This window comes from Eschrichtius robustus, chromosome 10 (genome assembly GCF_028021215.1).
Source record: "Eschrichtius robustus isolate mEscRob2 chromosome 10, mEscRob2.pri, whole genome shotgun sequence".
Lineage (NCBI taxonomy): Eukaryota > Metazoa > Chordata > Mammalia > Artiodactyla > Eschrichtiidae > Eschrichtius > Eschrichtius robustus.
This window is the reverse complement of record NC_090833.1, coordinates 52,313,952-52,335,990: the sequence shown is the minus strand read 5'-3', so window position 1 is coordinate 52,335,990 and position 22,039 is coordinate 52,313,952. Positions and strand designations below refer to the sequence as shown.

The following is a 22,039-nucleotide window of genomic DNA, read 5'->3' as shown; positions in this document are numbered from 1 at the left end:
CTTGGCATTTGCAATAACATGGATGGAACATGAGGGTATTATGCTAAGTGAAATAAGTCAGAGCAAAACAAATACCATATGATTTCACTCATATGTGGAATCTAAAAAGTGAAAACAAACGACCAAACACAACAAAACAGAAACAGAGTCATAGATCCAGAGAACAAAAAGGTAGTGGTTAGGGGAACAGACAAAATAGGTGAAGAGGATTAAGAGGTTCAAACTTCCAGCTACACAATAAATAAATCAGGAGATATAACGTACACATGGGGAATTTAGTTAATACTATTGTAACAACTTTGTACGGTGACAGATTATAACTGGATTTACTGTGGTGATTATTTCATAATGTATAAAAATACTGAATCACTATGTTGTACATCTGAAACTTATACAATATTTTTAATTAATTTTTATTGGAGTATAGTTGATTTACAATGTTGTGTTAATTTCAGGTGTACAGCAAAGTGAATCAGTTACACATATACATATATCCACTCTTTTTTAGAGTCTATTCCCCTATAGGCCATTACAGAGTATTGAGTAGAGTTCCCTGTGCTATACAGTAGGTCCTTATTAGTTATCTATTTCATATATAGTAATGTGTATATGCCAGTCCCAATCTGCCAATTTATCCCTCCCCTCTTTCCCCCTTGGTAACTATAAGTTTGTTTTCTACATGAAACTAATACAATATTATATTTTAAGTATAACAATAAAAACAAAACAAAAAGAAATCCTGACTTCACTTAGAAGCATCTTCAAAAATGTCTATTACAGGGCTTCCCTGGTGGCGCAGTGGTTGAGAATCCGCCTGCCAATGCAGGGGACACGGGTTCGAGCCCTGGTCCGGGAAGATCCCACATGCCGCGGAGCAACTAGGCCCGTGAGCCACAACTACTGAGCCTGCGCGTCTGGAGCCTGTGCTCCGCAACAAGAGAGGCCACGATAGTGAGAGGCCCGCGCACCGCGATGAAGAGTGGCCCCCACTTGCCGCAACTAGAGAAAGCCCTAGCACAGAAACGAAGACCCGACATAACAATCAATCAATCAATCAATAAATAAATCTTTAAAAAAAAAAAAAATGTCTATTACAATCTTTCCCCAACAGAAGTTCTTCTGTCTTTCAAGGAGCATCTAGCCATGCTCTTTCATTTATTCAGACAAAACAAGGCAAGATAATGCCACACAGGACAAGATAACAGACTGAATCCAAAACTGTGCATTTGGTTGCTGTTTCTGCGTGTGGGCAGATTCACAGGAGCACTGGGGGAGAATGAGGGGAGAACGCGAATGCAATCAGACACAGAGATCACCCAAGAAGGCTTAGAGCCTGCAGTCCACCTGCCTGTCTATTCTCCTTTTCTTTATCTCCATAAGCTGCACTTTTAAACTTTTCTTTCCTCCTCCAGTTCCTCACACACAGATTGAGATTTTTGGTGAAATCCACATCCTTGTTAAAAAGTTTACGTGGTCTCTGAAATTAGAATATGAATTCTTCCCCTTCCCCCATTTGATTTAAAGACAGAGGTCATTTTGGAATTTGTCTTATCTATTGATGCTGAATCTTAGCAACAACATTTATAATAAGGAATATCAACATTAACTGAATAATTTTTATTTGTCATAACTCTTCTAAGTGCTTTACATGTACTAATTCATTTAATCCTTAAGGTAACTCTAAAAGATAAGTCCCAGTATTATCTCCATTTTTCAATGAGAAAATTAGGGTTCAGAGAGTTGAGAAATCTAGCTAAAATCACTCAGAAAGGTGAAGCTGGTATTTGAATCCAGACAGTCTGATCCAGAGCTGGTATGTTATGCTAAACTATATCCATAAAGACACCAGCCATTAAAGCATAAATTTGTTTTCATCTGAGATGATAAATTATGAATTTGGTAATGAGTACATACAGATGACACCATACCATGGAATGCAGATTCCATGACTACTCTCATTCCCAGGATTGCATTCCCAGTGCCTGTGAGGATGCCTGGCCAATCTACCTGGGAATGACTCCTAAATTCGTATTACCTACCTTGACCACAGTGTTAAATTCCAGCCTCCTTTATCCACCTGCATACTCAATGTAATTCAATAATTCAAGGATCTCTTTTTTGTTTAATGATATATCTTAATCACCAAAAACAAGCAGTACTTGGCACTTGGCAGGCACTCAACAGATAATTGTTGAATGAATGAATGGATGTCTAAAAGATGTCTTAAATATAACATGGCCAAAATAAAGCTTTCCCCTGCTCTCCCCTGCAAACTTGTTCTTCCTCCATACTTGGTTCATCTACCCAGCTGCTCAGCCCAAACCCTCAGAATCATTTTTACTTGCCCTGGTGTCATCCCCATAGCCAATCAATCAGCAACTAGTGTTTTTCTATTACCAAAGTATATCCCCAATCTTCCTGCTTCTCTCCATCTCCCCAGCTTGCCCACAATTCCAAACCATGACCACCTCTCACCTCCTAATGAGCCCTGTGCTTTCATTCTTCCCCAGGCTTACTTCTAAAAATCCATTCTTTGCTCAGCACATCTCTTCCTGCTGAAATGGCTGGTCATTACACTTTGAACCAAACTCAAACACCTGGCTTTCCTTATAAAGGCCCTGTGTGATCTGGCTCCTCCCATCTCCCTCACGACGCTCCCTACACACTGGCCACACTCCCCTCATTCTACTGTCTGAACACACAAGGTCATTCCTACTGCCAGCACTGCATCCCTAGAGGCAGTTAGCATTTAAATTTCCTATATCAGATCTTAATACCCCAGGGGTTGTTAACTACAATATAAGAGAACCTAATCAAGAATTAATATGTTAACTGGTGGTTACTTAGCACTTAAAATATTGTTATCCAAAAGCTGAGTTAATTACCAAAAGAGATATCTGATTATTATTGGTAAAATGAGAGAATTTCAATAGAGGCAAATAGTTAGAAATATCATTAAGGCTTCATTGCCCTGATGTAAATAAAGTACAGAGATCTGGTCAGCATCATCAGTTCAGCACTCAAGGTCCTAGTCTGGTTGTCCTGGATCCCTCCACTTAGATGCCCCGTGACCTGGTCCAGCTATAAGAGTATTTTTGCATCTGCCACAGAGCAAGTCTTGCATGCCAGGTGATAGCTAGAGTGCCAAGGGTAGATCTACAGAACTGGTTGTAAACCTTTCTTCTGCCTGTTTGACAAATGTTTGTCCGCTTGTTAGAGTTTGAGTTTGCTTTTATTCTAACAGTCTTGGTTTGAGTTCACCCAGAATCAGATCCTGAGACAAAGATCCCAGTACAAGTAATTTATTTGAGGGGTGCAGGGAATATGGATAGAAGTATGGGATATGGGGAAAGGAAGGCAACCATTAAAGAGTACATTATCAAGCCAGCTAGCACTGTGGGCCCCTGGAGCTTAATCCCACAAGGAAACTCTGAGAAATTATGCAAAATGGGAACCTCACAACCATCCCAAGCCAGTATGCAAGGGAACAGGGGTATTTATACACTGATTCCCAAGAGTTGTAGGTTGAGGACTGCTCCTGTGGCCTGCCATGCGCGTGGATGGATAGCCTTGCTAGGTTCTGGAGAAAAGCCCTCAGGCACAAGGATGCAGAGGCCAACAGGAGGAACTTGATGGAGCACACTGAAACGTGCCTAAGGTCTGAGGGCCACGGGCAAGGCACTGACCATGTCTGTGTATAACATCCCACCTTCCTGAACATCACGAGTGAAGACACATACATACCAAATGCACACCTTCTGTGTGTACTTCTAGCTAACCTAGGTGAGCAGCACATGCCAAAAGAATCTACTGAATGTTTGTCATTGCCTGCTACGGGGTGTAGGCCAGTTTTAAACACACCTCCTTAAGGTTTTTGCAATTGCTGTTCCTTCTACCTGGAACGTTTGCAGGTCATTCTTTAAAGAACTCTATCTTCAAAACATAATAACAGAAAGCTCTAAGCAATTTATTGCTCCTCTCCTTTCCCCAGAGGCCTCTCTCTGGCCAACTTAGCTCTCTGGAAGTTCCCCTCATGCAAAAGCACACCCAAGACAGGCCCCAGGCCTCACTGCCCAAAGTAACCTCACGGAAGAACTTTCAAAAGAATTTCTAAGGGAGGAAAAAACTTTGCTTCTCCACCAGAGGTTCTACCTCCAGTGAGAGAGGTGGAACAGGATAGGTAATTACTCTTTGATGCTTATAAGACGCCCATCCTGATTAGGGTGGAGTCAAAAAGGAAGAACGGGTGCAGAAATCTCTATCCTACATAAGTTGCTGAATTTAAGTGCTGTATCTGCTATCTCCTGCTACAATAACACTGTGTAACAAACAACCACATAGCTTCAGTGACATGTAACTGTTTGTTCCTTACTTATGTGTCTGAGGTCAGTTGGGAGTCAGCTGGCTATCGGCTGGGGCCACTGGGGCTCCCTACTCCATATGTATCTCATCTTTCAAGGGGTCTATCCAGGCAATTCTCCTGGCAATGGCAAAGGAGCAAGAGTGAGCAAGCCCAATCTCACAAACGCTTTTTAACCTTCTATTTGCATTATATTTGCTAACATCATATAGGCCCAGAGCAACAGTTTGCTGGAGCTGGGTCCTCCAGCTTGCAAGAGCCAACTGTGAAATATTCAGAAAGCTTGTGAGTTACCTTTTATATCACTGATAAATTGAAATTTAAAAATCAGCCAACACTACAAATCATGACTTCTTTTTTACCCCCAGAAAGGTGCTACACTACTTTCACAAAGCAAACCACGCATTTAAGGTCAGAGCAAAAGGGTAAGCCAGAAATACCCAGCCAGTGTGGAAGGACTCTGTAAAGTTACACGGAAAAGGCAGTGGACGTGGGGAGTGGTGAAGAACTGGGCCCGTTTTTACAATTTATCACAGGTACTCAACCACACCAGAGGAACCATTTCTTTTCCAGGCTCCACTAAGTGTGGGACCAGTCAAATCACTTTTCAATTATTTATTTTTTTGAATTTTATTTTTTTATACAGCAGGTTCTTATTAGTTATCTATTTTATACATATTAGCGTATATATGTCAATCCCGATCTCCCAATTCATCTCACCACCACCACCCCCCTGCCCCACTTTCCCCCCTTGGTGTCCATATGTTTCTTCTCTACATCTGTGTCTCTATTTCTGCCTTGCAAACTGGTTCATCTGTACCATTTTTCTAGATTCCACATATATGCGTTAATATACAATATTTGTTTTTCTCTTTCTGACTTACTTCACTCTGTATGACAGTCTCTAGATCCATGCACGTCTCTACAAATGACCCAATTTCATTCCTTTTTATGGCTGAGTAATATTCCATTGTATATATGTACCTCATCTTCTTTATCCATTCATCTGTCGATGGGCATTTAGGTTGCTTCCATGAGCTGGTTACTGTAAACAGTGCTGCAGTGAACAATGGGGTGCATGTGTCTTTTTGAATTATGGTTTTCTCTGGGTATATGCCCAGTAGTGGGATTGCTGGGTCATATGGTAATTCTATTTTTAGCTTTTTAAGGAAACTCCATACTGTGCTCCATAGTGGCTGTATCAATTTACATTCCACCAACAGTGCAAGAGGGTTCCCTTTTCTCTATACCCTCTCCAGCATTTGTTGTTTGTAGATTTTCTCATGATGCCCATTCTAACCAGTGTGAGGTGATACCTCATTGTAGTTTTGATTTGCATTTCTCTAATGATTAGTGATGTTGAGCAGCTTTTCATGTGCCTCTTGGCCATCTGTATATCTTCTTTGGAGAAATGTCTGTTTAGGTCCTCTGCCCATTTTTTGATTGGGTTTTTTGTTTATTTAATATTGAGTTGCATGAGCTGTTTATATATTTTGGAGATTAATCCTTTGTCCACTGAGGTGCTCACAAATATTATCTCCCACTCCGAGGGTTGTCTTTTCATCTTGTTTATAGTTTCCTTTGCTGTGCAAAAGCTTTTAAGTTTCATTAGGTCACATTTGTTTATTTTTGTTTTTATTTCCATTTCTCTAGGAGGTGGGTCAAAAAAGATCTTGCTGTGACTTATGTCAAAGAGTGTTCTTCCTTATGTTTTCCTCTAAGAGTTTTATAGTGTCCAGTCTTACATTTAGGTCTTTAATCCATTTTGAGTTTATTTTTGCGTATGGTGTTAGGGAGTGTTCTAATTTCATTCTTTTATATGTAGCTGTCCAGTTTTCCCAGCACCACTAATTGAAGACACTATCTTTTCTCCATTGTATATCCTTGTCTCCTTTGTCATAGATTAGTTGACCATAGGTGCATGGGTTTATCTCTGGGCTTTCTATCCTGTTCCATTGATCTATATTTCTGTTTTTGTGCCAGTACGATATTGTCTAGATTACTGTAGCTTTGTAGTATAGTCTGAAGTCAGGGAGTCTGATTCCTCCAGCTCCATTTTTTTCCCTCAAGATGGCTTTAGGCTATTTGGGGTCTTTTGTGTCTCTATACAAATTTTAAGATTTTTTGTCCTAGTTCTGGAAAAAAATGCCATTGGTAATTTAATAGGGATTGCACTGAATCTGTAGATGACTTTGTGTAGTGCAGTCATTTTCACAATATTGATTCTTCCAATCCAAGAACATAGTATATCTCTCCATCTGTTTGTGTCATCTTTGATTTCTTTCATCAGTGTCTTATAGTTTTCTGAATACAGGTCTTTTACCTACTTAGGTAGGTCTATTCCTAGGTATTTTATTCTTTTTGTTGCAGTGGTTAATGGCAGTGTTTCCTTAATTTCTCTTTCAGATTTTTCATCATTAGTGTATAGGAATGCAAGAGATTTCTGTGCATTAATTTTGTATCTTGCTACTTTACCAAATTCATTGATTAGCTCTAGTAGTTTTCTGGTAGCATCTTTAGGATTCTCTATGTATAGTATCATGTCATCTGCAAACAGTGATAGTTTTACTTCTTCTTTTCCAATTTGCATTCCTTTTATTTCTTCTTCTTCTCTGATTGCCATGGCTAGGACTTCCAAAACTATGTTGAATAATAGTGGTGAGAGTGGGCAACCTTGTCTTGTTCCTGATCTTAGAGGAAATGCTTTCAGTTTTTCACCATTGAGAATGACGTTCGCTGTGGGTTTGTCATATATGGCCTTTCTTATGCTGAGGTAGGTTCCCTCTATGCGCATATTCTGGAGAGTTTTTTTTATCATAAATGGGTGTTGAATTTTGTCAAAATCTTTTTCTGCATCTATTGAGATGATCATATGGTTTTTATTCTTCAATTTGTTAATATGGTGTAACACATTGATTGATTTGCATATACTGAAGAATCCTTGCATCCTTGGGATAAATCCCACTTGATCGTGGTGTATGATCCTTTTAATGTGTTGTTGGATTCTGTTTGCTAGTATTTTAAGGATTTTTGCATCTATATTCATCAGTGATATTGGTCTGTAATTTTCTTTTTTTGTAGTATCTTTGTCTGATTTTGGTATCAGGGTGATGGTGGCCTCATAGAATGAGTTTGGGAGTGTTCCTTCCTCTGTAATTTTTTGGAAGAGTTTGAGAAGGATGGGAGTTAGCTCTTCTCTAAATGTTTGATAAAATTCACCTGTGAAGCCATCTGGTCCTGGACTTTTGTTTGTTGGAAGATTTTTTTTTTTAAGTATTTGTTTATTTATTTATTATTTATGGCTGTGTTGGGTCTTCGTTTCTGTACAAGGGCTTTCTCTAGTTGTGGCAAGCCGGGGCCACTCTATCGTGGTGCGTGGGCCTCTCACTATCGTGGCCTCTCTTGTTGCGGAGCACAGGCTCCAGACGCGCAGGCTCAGTAATTGTGGCTCACGGGCCCAGCTGCTCCACGGCACGTGGGATCCACGCAGACCAGGGCTCAAACCCATGTCCCCTGCATTGGCAGGCAGATTCTCAACCTCTGCGCCACCAGGGAAGCCCTGTTGGAAGATTTTTAATCACAGTTTCAATTTCATTAATTGTGATTGGTCTGTTCATATTTTCTATTTCTTCCTGGTTCAGTCTTGGAAGGTTATACCTTTCTACGAATTTGTCCATTTCTTCCAGGTTGTCCATTTTATTGTCATAGGGTTGCTTGTATTAGTCTTTTATGGTGCTTTGTGTTTCTGCGGTGTCTGTTGTTAACTTCTTTTGCATTTCTGATTTTATTGATTTGAGTCCTCTCCCTCTTTTTCTTGATGAGTCTGGCTAAAGGTTTATCAATTTTGTTTATCTTGTCAGAGAACCAGCTTTTAGTTTTAATGATCTTTGCTACTGTTTTCTTTGTTTCTGTTTCATTTATTTCTGCCCTGATCTTTATGATTCCTTTCCTTCTGCTAACTTTGGGGATTTTTTGCTCTTCTTTCTCTAACTGCTTTAGGTGTAAGGTTAAGTTGTTTATTTAAGATTTTTCTTGTTTCTTGAGGTAGGATTGTATTGCTATAAACTTCCCTCTTAGAATTGCTTTTGCTGCATCCCATAGGTTTTGGATTGTCATCTTTTCATTGTCGTTTGTCGCTAGGCATTTTTTGATTTCCTCTTTGATTTCTTTAGTGATCTCTTGGTTATTTAGTAACGTATTGTTTAGCTTCCATGAGTTTGTGTTTTTTACATTTTTTTCCGTTATTTATTTCTAATCTCATAGCATCGTGGTCAGAAAAGATGCTTGATATGATTCCAATTTTCTGAAATTTACTGAGGCTTGATTTTTGACCTAAGATGTGATCTATCCTGTAGAATGTGCCATGTGCACTTGAGAAGAAAGTATAATCCGCTGTTTTCAGAATGAATGTCCTACAAATGTCAATTAAATCTATCTGGTCTATTGTGTCATTTAAAGCTTGTGTTTCCTTATTTATTTTCTGTCTGGATGATCTGTCCATTGGTGTAAGTGAGGTGTTAAAGTCTCCCACTATTACTGTGGTACTGTCAATTTCCTCTTTTAGAGCTGTTAGCATTTGCCTTATGTATTCAGGTGCTCCTACATTGGGTGCATATATATTTATAATTTTCATATATTCTTCTTGGATTGATCCCTTGATCATTATGTAATGTCCTTCCTTGTCTCTTGTAACATTCTTTATTTTAAAGTCTATTTTATCTGATATGAGTATTGCTACTCTAGCTTTCTTTTGATTCCCATTTGCATGGAATACCTTTTTCCATCCCCTCATTTTCAGTCTGTATGTGTCCCTAGGTCTGAAGTGGGTCTCTTGTAGACAGCATATATATCAGTCTTGTTTTTGTATCCATTCAGCAAGCCTGTGTCTTTTGGTTGGAGCATTTAATCCATTCACATTTAAGGTAATTATCGATATGTATGTTCCTATGACCATTTTCTTAATTGTTTTGGGTTTGTTTTTGTAGGTCCTTTTCTTCTCTTGTGTTTCCTGCCTAAAGACGTTCCTTTAGCATTTGTTGTAGAGGTGGTTTGGTGCTGCTGAATTCTCCTAGCTTTTGCTTGTCCATAAAGCTTCTGATTTCTCCGTCGAATCTGAATGAGACCCTTGCTGGGTAGAGTAATCTTGGCTGTAGGTTCTTCCCTTTCATCACTTTAAATATATCATGCCACTCCCTTCTGGCTTGTAGAGTTTCTGCTGATAAATCAGCTGTTAACCTCACGGGAGTTCCCTTGTATGTTGTCATTTTTCCTTTGTTGCTTTTAATAATTTTGCTTTGTCTTTAAATTTTTGTCAATTTGACTACTATGTGTCTCTGTGTGTTTCTCCTTGGGTTTACCCTGCCTGGGACTCTCTGCACTTCCTGGACTTGGGTGGCTATTTTCTTTCCCATGTTAGGGAAGTTGTCAGCTATTATCTCTTCAATTATTTTCTCGGTCCTTTCTCTCTCTCCTCCCCTTCTGGGACCCCTATATAATGCAAATGTTGGTGCATTTAGTGTTGTCCCAGAGGTCTCTTAGGCTGTCCTCATTTCTTTTCATTCTTTTTTCTTTATTCCGTTCCGCAGCAGTGAATTCCACCATTCTGTCTTCCAGGTCACTTATCCGTTCTTCTGCCTCAGTTATTCTGTTATTGATTCCTTCTAGTGTATTTTTCTTTTCAGTTATTGTATTGTTCATCTCTGTTTGTTTGTTCTTTAATTCTTTTTGGTGTTTTTTCTTTAATTCTTCTATGTCTTTGTTAAACATTTCTTGCATCTTCTCGATCTTTGCCTCCATTCTTTTTCCGAGGTCCTGGATCATCTTCACTATCATTATTCTGAATTCTTTTTCTGGAAGGTTGCCTATCTCCACTTCATTTAATTGTTTTTCTGGGGTTTTATCTTATTCTTTCATCTAGTACATAGCCCTCTGCCTTTTCATTTTGTCTGTCTTTCTGTGAATGTGGTTATCGTTCCACAGCCTGCAGGATTTTATTTCTTTTTGCTTCTGCTGTCTGCCCTCTGGTGGATGAGGCTATCCAAGATGCTTAAGCAAGCTTCCTGATGGGAGGGACTGGTAGTGAGTAGAGCTGGGTGTTGCTCTGGTGGGCAGAGCTCAGTAAAACTTTAATCTGCTTGTCTGCCTGATGGGTGGGGCTGGGTTCCCTCCCTGTTGGTTGTTTGGCCTGAGGCGACCCAGCACTGGAGGCTACAGGCTCTTTGGTGGGGCTAATGGTGGACTCCAGGAGGGCTCATGCCAAGGAGTACTTCCCAGAACTTCTGCTGCCAGTGTCCTTGTCCTCACCGTGAGACACAGCCACCCCCTGCCTCTGTAGGAGACCCTCCAGCACTAGCAGGTAGGTCTGGTTCAGTCTCCTATGGGGTCACTGCTCCTTACCCCTAGGTCCCGATGCGCACACTACTTTGTGTGTGCCCTCCGAGAGTGGAGTCTCAGTTTCCCCCAGTCCTGTCAAAATCGTACAATCAAATCTTGCTAGTCTTCAGAGTCTGTTTCTCTGGGAGTTCCTCCTCCTGTTGCCGGACCCCCAGGTTGGGAAGCCTGACGTGGGGTTCAGAACCTTCTGTCCAGTGGGTGGACTTCTGTGGTATAATTGTTCTCTAGTTTGTGAGTCACACACCCAGTGGTTATGGGATTTGACTTTATTGTGATTGCACCCCTCCTACCATCTCACTGCGGCTTCTCCTTTGTCTTTGGATGTGGGGTATCTTTTCTGGTGAGTTCCAGTCTCTTCCTGTTGATGATTGTGCAGCAGTTAGTTGTGATTCCAGTGCTCTCGCAAGAGGGAGTGAGCACACGTCCTTCTGCTCTGCCATCTTGAACCAATCCTCCCAAGTCACTTTTTATTGTTACTTACTTTTTTATTTTTTTACTAGTCAGGTCATTTAAAGTCTCATACTGATTCTTCATTTTGGCAACCTTTACTCTTCTCATAAAGATTAATGTGGTCTTGGATGTTAAAAGAACATTTTAAGTCTTTCCAAGTACTATAGCTAATAAAAAGCAGGGACCTGTTTCTTAGTGCCTGTGAGATCCAAGAGCTCTAGGTTGGGATCTCAAACACTGAAGAGATGGAAAAATATCTTGGAGAATTGAGAGGTGGAATCTATCCAAAATCAAACAAGTAAGAGCTGAGAGGAGGTCTCACAACCTCAAGTCCTTGGCTGCATCCTTCAATCAGCCTTTTAAGGAGGCACAAGGGGGTGCATGCAGGGAATAAAGGGAATAAGGATCAGTCAGGTGAATGTCCCCATCATCGTGTCTAAAGCCTGCCTCCCTCACTTGTCAGATGAAGTAGTAAACTGCTTCTCTAATGACTTAATAGAGACCATTACCTACTGAACAGGAAGCTGTTGTAAAACTCTCCTACCCTGTGTTGCCTCTGGGTTACTGGGTGAGGGGTGTGCTGTGTGAATGACAGACATGGGAAGTGTCATAGCCCGATTCACCTCAGATGTGCCACATACTTACAAAAAGCGTTTTAAAACAGGTTATACCTGTCTTAGCTGTGCTGCTATAACAAAAATACCATATCCTGCGTGGCTTATGCAACAGAAATTTATTTCTCACATTTCTGGAGGCTGGAAGTCTGGGATCAGAGTGCCAGGATGGTTGGGGTACTGGTAAGAACACTTTTCCTGGCTTATAGATGGATTTCTTCTTGTTATGCCCTCAGAGAGAGAGCGAGAGGAAGCAAGCTCTCTTTTCTTCTAATAAGGGTACTAATCTCAGCTTAAGGATTTCACCCTAATGACCTAGTTACCTCCAAAAGACCCCACCTCCAAATGCCATCACACTGGGAATTAGGGTTTCAACATCTGAACTTTGGTGGGGGGGGGGGAGCGTGCACAAATTTCCATCCACAGCAAAACCAACCCTCATCCTAGAGGGGCACACTGCACCTTAGCCTGTGGAAGTCACTGAGAAGTCTTGCAGCAAAGGAAACTGTTTCCTCTTGCATAGCCCAGCATTTCTCGTCTTATTCAACCACAGAACCTTGAAATACACATCAGCTTCACATGGGACAATAGTGATCTGGAGGACATGGTCTGAGACTGTCCTGGCCTTGGTGGGATGCTTGTAGAAGGGGTTCAGAGGACCACTGAATAGCAGAAAGTACAACAAAGAGAGTGTTACCAGCAATGTTTCATAGCATCCAAACAGTCTCCTTGCCACCAGTCAGGAGAGGCTAGCAGAACAACCCCCGAGGCTCAGGAGCTTTCAACAACAAACGTTAATTTTGCAATTACTCTTATGTCCTTTATGCGTCAACCGGGGAGCTGTGTTCAACATGGTCACTCTGAGACCCAGACCGTCTCCAAACCTGTTTGCTCTTCACCAAACAGAAAAGAGCGCGTGGTAAAGTGCACACTGGCCCTTAAAGACACATCACCTCCACTCGTGTGTCATCAGCTGGAGCAGCCACATGGCTGCATCTAAGTTCAAGTGGACAGGGAAGGGAAATGAAATCTTACTGTACTAGTTTCCTGGGGCTGCTGTAACAATGACCACAACTACCACAAGCCTGATGTCTTAAAGCAACACAGATTTATTCTCTTACGGTTCTAGAGGCCAGAAGCTCAAAATCCATATCACTAGGCTGAAACCAATGTGTTGGCAGGGCCATGTTCCCTTTGGGGGGCTCTAGAGAATTCTTTCCTGCCTCTTCCAACTCCTGGTGGCTGCCAGCATTCGTTAGCTTGTGTCCACGTCACTTCAATCCTCAAAGCCAGCATCTTCGAATCTCTCTCTGCTGTGTTTTCATACGACCTTCTCTGTGTGTGTCCAATCTCCCTCTGCCCCGCTTATAAGCATACATGTGATTGCATCTAGGCCCACCAGGATAATCTACCCATTTCAAGGTCCCTCTTTTAATCACATCTGCAAAGACCCTTTCTCCAAATAAGGTAACATTTACAGGTCCCAGGGATTCAGACTTGGTGCCTTTGGGGCGCCATTATTCAGCCTAAGGAAAGAGAACAAGAATACTGTATTGATGAACCGCCCAAATGACTATCATGTTCTATTTTAGTCTCCCCTCCCACCAGCCTTCTCAACTACAGACACAGGGTTCTGAGCACTGTGCCCATCTCAGCTAAGCATTCATTCCACTTCAGATGGAGTCAGAAATTACATCCAGGGAGGGTCTCAAAGACCCAGTCGTACCGCCCTCTCCTTTTACAGATGAATAAATTGGAGCTCAGAAAATATCATATAGCCAAGGGTCACTCATTGAGTTTGAGATAAAAATAGAACAGAAGTCACAAGACTTGTAATGAGCTACCAGACACTACAGGGTACTCTGCCAGCTGTGTGATTAGCCGCTTGGTGTCATCTGATTTTTGCCCTTTGAGATATACCTTTCACAGCCACAACCACCTCAACCCACATCACTCTGTCATCAGCCATTTTCTTAGAAATGATTGCCATCTGACACTTCATCTGTATTTATATTTACTGGTTTGTTTATTGCCTGCTTCTCTGCACTACAATGTAAACTCCACATCAGCAAAATCTGTTTTGCTCACTGTTGTATCTCCAGTGTCTATAACATCGCCTGGCACATGACTGACATTCAGTATTTGTTAAATGAATGAATAAGTGAATCTGGAGAACTGACGTCCTAATAGTTTACATAAAAATTCTGCCATCATGTTAATTTTGTGAAGCCTGATAATATCTTCTGGAGTATAACAACGAATTATGTTTTCAGCTTGCAATATGGTTGCAATTTTGTAAACTTTTTGTATCTGTCCTGTGCTATTTTAGATTTTGTCCTATTTTTCTAAACAAATTGCTAACTTATAACAATAAAATATATGTAAACTTAATTATCAATACATCTCATACAGCAAAAACACCTTTGCTATAAGTAAACAAAAATCTAGAAAGACTTTATTTACATAAATGGTATGTATTTTTTAACTGACTTAGGTTTCGTGGAGTTTTTTTTTTCCAACTCATCCCTGTTTTAGACATTTGCAATCAAGTAAAAACCATCCCCTTTAGTTTTCCTGCTTGATCTTAGAGTGATGTAATAATCCTAATAAGTAGGTTATTATGTAAACTTCTGTGACACCAGGTTGCATTTTAAGACTTGGGAGCAGAATCAAGCAGAATAGTAACCACGAATTATATAACTTTGGTTTATAGAATAAAGGTCTCTGATAATCAGCAAAAACAAAGTTATGAGCGTAGGGGGAGGGTGAGCACATTGTTTTAAATCAAGAAAGGCTGCATCTCCCTGCTGTTAGAGGTGCCCAGAAAAACACTAGCACTTTAGGTGAAAACAACTGACCAAGTCCCTAACGTGGTGGAACAACTATAATGATAACAAGAATTTCATGCACTTCAGAATCTAAAGATTGGTGAAATATCAATAGTAACCAAAGTATATGTATAAGAATTTCTAAGGTGATGGACCTAAAGTATTGACAACCTCGAGTCCCCCATCTTCAGCTTGAGTGCACTCAACGTGCACTCACCACTCCCACCATTTGGATGCCTTCTAGGACCTCCAATACACCGCAGCCTCCCTTCCCTCTAAACCTTCAACCTACCATTCCTTCCCCTGGATGCTTTTCTCCCAAACAAGCCCCAGTCTGCCTCCACACACTCAAACTCAGTCCCTCAACCAAACCATGGGTATAATAATAGTCCCTGCTCATATAAGGTTATGAGAAAAATGAAATGAGCTAATACATATTAGTGCAGAGTCCAGTATTTGGCAAGTGGCGAACAGAGAACAAATGTCTATCATTATTTTCACTATTGGTTTTCTCAGCAAGATAGTTTCCTTTGGACAAATCTGCTTGAATGACTATTTGGGGCATTTGGCAGGTCAGTGGGGAGATGTTTGGGAACATGCAGTTCATTTGGGGGATTGAAACATCCAGAATAAACACTTCAGTAAGGTTGATTCTGTACCTGAGGCTTATTTCAGTTATTTCAAAATGTAGCACAACCAGACAGAAAGCATTTAACTGGGAGTGAAGACCATTTATCAGGGCAATTCCAGGGCTACCACAGCTCCAGGGCCTCCTCTTTCTGTCTCAGCAAGAAAATTTATGTATTATTAGCATTTCAGTCAACAGATATTTATTAATACCTATCATGTGCCATGCCCTATCTAGAATCTAGACCTTGGGGAAACAACCTTGAACCAAACAGACAAAAATTCCTGCCCCCCCCCCCCCCGCAATGGAGCTTATTATGCTACAGGGGGTAGACAGGCAATAAAGAAAATGAACAAGTAAATATGTGTTTACTAGACTCTGGTGTTATGGAGGAAAATGAAGCAGGGTAAGTGGGGTGATCAGTGCCAACCAGAGAGGTAGGTAGTAATTTTAAATAGGGTTCTCAGGTTAGGTCTAGGTGTAAAGGTAATATTTGAGCAAACACTTAAAGGAGGAAAAGATATGTGGGTATCTGGAAGAAAAGTGCTCCAGGCAAAGAGAGGAATCAGTACAAAGGCCCTGAGGTGGAATTACGGCTGTGTGTTCAAAAAAGCAGGAAGGAAGCCAGGGTGGCTGAAACACAGTGAATCAGGGGAAGAACTGTAAGGGCCAGATGTTGAAGGGCCTTGCAAACTATGTAAGAAAAGTTGGCTTTCACCCTATGAGAGGCAGAAAACCAGTTCAGGGCTCTCAGCAGAGGAAAGGCAAATTCTGAATTATGGGTTTAAACAGCTGTCCCCAACTTTTTTGGCACCAGGGACTGGTTTCATGGAAGAAAATTCTTCCACGGACGGGGGGAAGGGGGTATGGTTCAGGTGGTAACGTGAGCAATGGGGAGCAGCAGATGAAGCTTCACTTGCTCGCCTGCTGCCCACCTCCTGCTGTGCGGCCCAGGGGTTGGGGACCCCTATTTTAGAAGATCCAAACATGGTGTGGAATGAGCCTAGTAAAGTCCCCTCTCCCAGCAACCCAGAAGTTTATGAACGGGCAGCCAACCTGCTATGGACTAAATTATGGCCATAATATACTTAACCTGAGCTTCAGGGATTCAGATCTTTATTCTCGGAGAGCCCTATGAGGTGCATTACTATACAAATCCTGGGAGGTTGCGGAGGTGTTTCTAAAATGTGGGAATTTTTGCAACAAAAACAGAGGCTCTTTTAGAGGTATTAGCAGGTCAGAAGGCATTAAATGCTGTGGGAACAACCAGAAGTAAAATTAGATGTAAGGTGTTGTGATGGTTAATTTGTCAACTTGACTGGACATGGGGTACCCTGATTAAAGATTATTTCTGGGTGTGTCTGTGAAGGTGTTTCCAGATGAAACTGGCATTTCAATTGGTGGACTCAGTAGATTGCCCTCCCCAGGGTGGGTGGGCATCATCCAATCCATTGAGGAGTGAATAGAACAAAAAAGTAGAGGAAGGAGGAATCTGCCACTTTTTTGCTGCCTCACTGTCGAGCTGGGACATCTCACCTTCTCCTGCCCTCAGACTGAATTACATCACTGGATTTCCTGGGTCTCCCGCTTGCAGACAACAGATCTCAGCCTCCATAATCACACCAGCCAATTCCTCATAACAAATACATATATATATTTAATATATATTAACTGTGATTTTATGCCATATATATATCTCCATCTTATTGGCTTTGTTTCTGTGGAGAACCCCGACCAATACAAATGTCTATAGGCAGTGGTCTTACTTTAAGTTCTTAACTAAGCAACTGTCGTATCGCCTATGAACCAAGTATCAATAGGTATCATGGATAAACTGTATTTATAAACAACAAACTTACTGTATTTTCAAACTAGAACAGAGAGATGCTTCCAAATTGGACTAGGGGCCATGGTCAGGAAGGATCTAGAAAGAAAGGACTGAAGAAGCCAAGGATGGCATCTAAAAGATATGGAGAGTAGATTGATGGCTGGCTCACAGCCCAATAAGAGTCTTGTGGACCCACAACACACCCATGTGCATACAGATTTTAACCTAGGCAATTGCTCATCTTGGAACAAGGTCACTTTCTCATTTTAAAAATAAACTCTAAAAAGGAGTGAAATAAGTGGTGATTCTCAACTATGGTATTTACTCGAGTCACCTAGGAGTTTACAAAGAACCTGGAGGGCCCCAGCTCACTGAAAGAGGAGGGGTGGGCCCCTGTGTTTTTATCAAGTTCTCCGGGTTATTCTGATACACACAGGAGTTTAAAGGCCACTAATACAGAGCGCTGGCTCTCAGACTTGACTACCTGCTGGGATCACAGGGGAGTGGTAAGAATTACTAACGGGGTCCCTCCCAGAAACTGATTTAATTGGCCTGGGTATAGCCTGGGCATTAGAACTTCTCAAAGGTCCCCAGGGGCAGCCACTGATGGAGAAGAAGAGCTGCTGTCCTCAAAGGAGAATAAGCCATTCCTATATATCCCAAACCCCATTCAATCATCATCTGAAATCCGTATTCTTATCTGCCATGTTTAAAGACAGAATCCAGAGACCTACAGGCAGTGTTCATCACTGTTATTCAGTAGAACATAATGAAGCCAACAGCAGCATTATTTACAATTACCAAGATACAGAAGCAACCTAAGTGTCCACCAACAGGAAAATGGATAAAGAAGATGGAGCACATATACGCAATGGAATACTACTCAGCCACAAAAAAGGTGAAATTTTGCCATTTGTAGCAACATGGATGGACTTGGAGGGCATTACGCTAAGTGAAATAAGTCATACAGAGGAAGACAAATACTATATAGTATCATTTATATGTGGAATCTAAAAAATACAAGAAAAAAGAAGCAGATTCACAGATATAGAGAGGTAGTGGTTACCAGTGGGGAGAGGGAAGAGGAGAGGGACAAGATAGGAGTAGGGATTAAAAGTTACAAACCCTTAGGCATAAAATAAATAAGCAACAAGATACATTGTACAACATGGGGAATACAGCCAATATTTTATACTAACTATAAGTGGAGTATAAACTTTAAAAATTGTGACTCACTATATTGTATACCTCTAACTTAAATAATATTGTAGAACATCTATACTTCAATTTAAAAAAGAATAAATAAATAAGAATATAATGAAGTCATGGATTAAAAGAATAAAATAATTGGCAAAACCTTGAAAAAAACCAACAGTTCTTTAGTGTTACCATTGTTTTCTCAATTATTATCAATAATGCTATCACTAGTAGTACCTGGAGCTCTGCCCTAACCCTATCCACAGCAGCTATTTTATTTATTACTTGAAAGAAAGCAGAGAGAGCCACTTATCTGAGCTTTCACTGCCCTCTGACAGCTTTGGCTGATGGCAACATTTACTGCAAGAGTCTCTTTTCCAGTGTACGTATCTGCCTGCAGAACGTGAAACTTTACAAAATGGTAGGGCTTTCATCTGTTTTCTTGGTACTCTTTTTACTGTTCTTTAATCCTCCATTGCAATTTCATTTAAATGAGCACCTTGAGTACAACTATAGAGAAATGGAAAACACTCAAGTTTTGTATTTTTTATCAATTTGATGACTCATTAGCTGTGTGACTTCAGACAAGTTACTTAGCCTCTCTGAGCCTCATTTTTCTCATTTGTGAAATTGGAGCAATAATACCCACAGTTCAGGCACGCTGTCATGATGAAATGAGACCTTGTAGCTAGAGCACAAGGGTAGGGCCTGGCACACAGTAGGTATTCAAGTGCCTGGCACCAGGTAAGCGCTCAACATTGACATTATTCTACGTGGTACGAAAGGGAACATGGTCACAGATAAATCTTCTCTGCCTATTAGAGGAACAAAGTTGAGACTTCTTTGTCTCCTACCTCTTAGCAAATCTCAGGTTTATCTGGAGAGAAAAGATTCAGGTCAGTGATCTGCATGAGGGCTAAAAAATGCTGAAATTAGCAACTATCGATTTTGTCAACTTTGGGCCCATGTACCATATAATCCTTTTGCCATGTAGATTCTCAGAGACAGAAAGGATCTTGGAGATCATGAAGCCCCATGCATTTTAATAGTAAAGAAATGGAATCCCTGAATTTCAATGCTGCTTAGGGCATGTTGGATACTAACCAGGGTCAGGATTAGCACCCACGTCTGGAAGAAGCTCTAGTAAGACTTTATATGTGTTCTAAACATTTTACAAAAAAAGCACTTAACGCTAACATTTCTCCCCACCACAGCCTCTAAAGCAGAGATTCCCAACCTCGGCACTGCGGACATTTGGTACTGGACAGTCCTTGCTGTGGGGCCATCCTGTGCATTGTATCAATAGGATGTTTATCAGCATCCCTGGGCTCTACCCACTAGACGCGCTAGCAGCACCCCCACACAACCAGTTGTGACAACCGAAAATACCCCCAGACGCTGCCAAACGTCCCCGGGGGACAAAATGGACCTCCAGTTGAGAGCATCGTTCCTTTTTTTTTCTGTCATATATATATATATTTAAAATTTTATTGAAGTATAGTTGTTTACAAAATGAGATCGTACAACCATCACAAAACTAAGTTCAGAGAGCTTAAGCAACTCACCAAAGGACACACGAGCTGGTAACTGGCAGAACTGGGGTGGGGGGAGGTGAGAGGGAAGAGACAAAAACAAACAAGTGAACAGAAAATACACATATGGCCTGACTCTTATTCTGGTGATTTCTTCATGTTCCTCTCTCAATTTGACAAATGAGGGAAGGTGAGTTTCATTCTTTCTCCTGTCCCTCTTGGAACAGAAAAATAGATATAAACAAACAAGAACTTGAAAAGCCTGTTGAGGCCAACTGTTTCAAACATGCTCTGCATGAAAATATCAACAGTTTTCATCACAAGATACAGGAAGTGTGAGTTTACTGTAATTATCTTTAGATGAGACCATTTGAAGGTAAATAACCCACAGGGTATTTTGTAAACATACTTGAGTTATTCCTGCCCCTGGTATATACTGAAGTCAAACTCTTCCAGTGCACAGTTGTCACCCAGCTCAGCGAGAGATGATTGCATTTTAGCACCGGAGATAGAAAAACACATTGTTTCTTCTATTACAAATGGCCCATAATTCCCCTGAGGAGTGGTTACAAATGTTTGGTTCAACTGTTCAAATTAAAGCAGTTAGAAAGTATTTTTTTTTTTTTTTTTTTTTTTAAAGCAGTTAGAAAGTATTTTAACAACCACTAGGTGAAGGAGCTAGCAATGATATTATGAGTGCCGACAAGAATGTGAGGGCTGAGAGAAAATGGAAATAAGAGATTTGACTTTGTCAAGGTGAGCGATGTTATCTCGAGTAAAAAGCTAACATGGTCTGCCCACCGGAGGTGGGAAAGGTGTTGGGTTACTGGCAGAGTGGCTTTGGCCATGACCCATAGAGCAGAGACATTTCTCCTCTGGGTTCCCGCCACAAAGAGGCATTTCCATGTAACCTTGTGTTGCTGGGAAACCCTTCCTATTCTTTCTCTCATTCCTTGTCTCTGCCTTAGTATAGCAATTTCCGAAAAAGCACAAAGACAGCCAGTAAGCAGGGAAGTAAAACTAGCAGATACCTGAGTGATCTTCCAGTTGGCAAAAGACCAGAAATAGAATTTAGAATAGAAAAGAGGAAGCAAACTTGAACCAAAGCAGGCCCAAAGACAAGCATAAATGAAATACCCCATCTATCTTAAACTTTGTGGGGAAGTAAGGACCAGTTTGCATGCAAAGCCTGGGAAGATGAGAAATAACTTTATGATTCAATCAAACTGAAAAAGGTAGGCCTACTCCTTTGGCACGGACACAAGTGAGATATTTATCAACGCATGTGTCCTTTTGCAATGTACCATATTCCTCTTAGCCTCAGTTTCACCATCTGTGCCTGCAAGGATTAGATGAGATTTATATGCTATAAAGGATTTACATGTTAGTTTCTTAGCACACTGCTTGACACAGAGAAATCACTCTATAATTCCCCTTCCTTCCTTCCTCCCTCCCTCCTTTTTCCCTCCCTCCCTCCTCTCCTTCTTTCCTTCCTTCCTTCCTTCTCCAAATCCATACTGGAACAAGGAAAGCCAAGAGAAATGCAGTTTGGGCTTTTAATCTACAACCTTCTCCTTTATTCTCTTCTAAGGGCACCATGAATTTATCCCTGAAGTCAATTCCTGAAAGAGGTCAGTCCTCCCAGCAAGACCCCAATTGCTGCTGTGTGGGTGTCTCAGTAAAGGGTACTGGTCCTTCGTTCCCCAGAGGGGGAAGCCCGTGCACAGCCCAGTGTCCCGACTGGGTTCATCAACCAGGGGGAAACAAGTGCAGCAAAGAAATCAGATCCGAGTCAGGGGTGCTCAAAGATGAAGTAGAAACACCAGAGGTTGAAATCAGGGGGAGATGGGGAAATGCATCAGGCAGCCTCTACCTGTTGCTCAGAGAGGAAAGGCAAGATCCCCAGCCAACTCTCAACATTCCAGGGAGCAGCCTTTCTCCTGCTACTTACCTTTCTAGAGCTAAAGGCAGCTGTAGACATCATAAACTCAGTGGCTTCATAATTTTCAACAAGAAAATTGAGATTAAGAGATTTATGATTTGCCCGAAGTCACATGGTCAGAATATTTTTTTTAATAACAAAAGAAAAAAAGAGGAAAAAAAGCTTGTCATCCAAAGCAACGCTCCCTACTGACCAGAACTTTCTCTACTGAATTGTGCTCTCCATCAGGCCCTGATAAAGAATCATCTTTGTTTCTAAGAGTAAAGA

The 22,039-nt window shown here is 41.1% G+C and overlaps 1 long non-coding RNA gene across 1 annotated transcript in view; it reads left to right on the top strand.

The window, feature by feature from the left end:
* Positions 1–10,555: 10,555 nt before the first annotated feature.
* The window catches only part of LOC137770362 (uncharacterized), a 33,329-nt gene continuing 21,845 nt past the window's right edge, over positions 10,556–22,039 (top strand). The window contains exon 1 of the long non-coding RNA XR_011075165.1: positions 10,556–10,715. This is a non-coding gene — a long non-coding RNA (uncharacterized lncRNA). The remainder of the gene's footprint in view (positions 10,716–22,039) is intronic.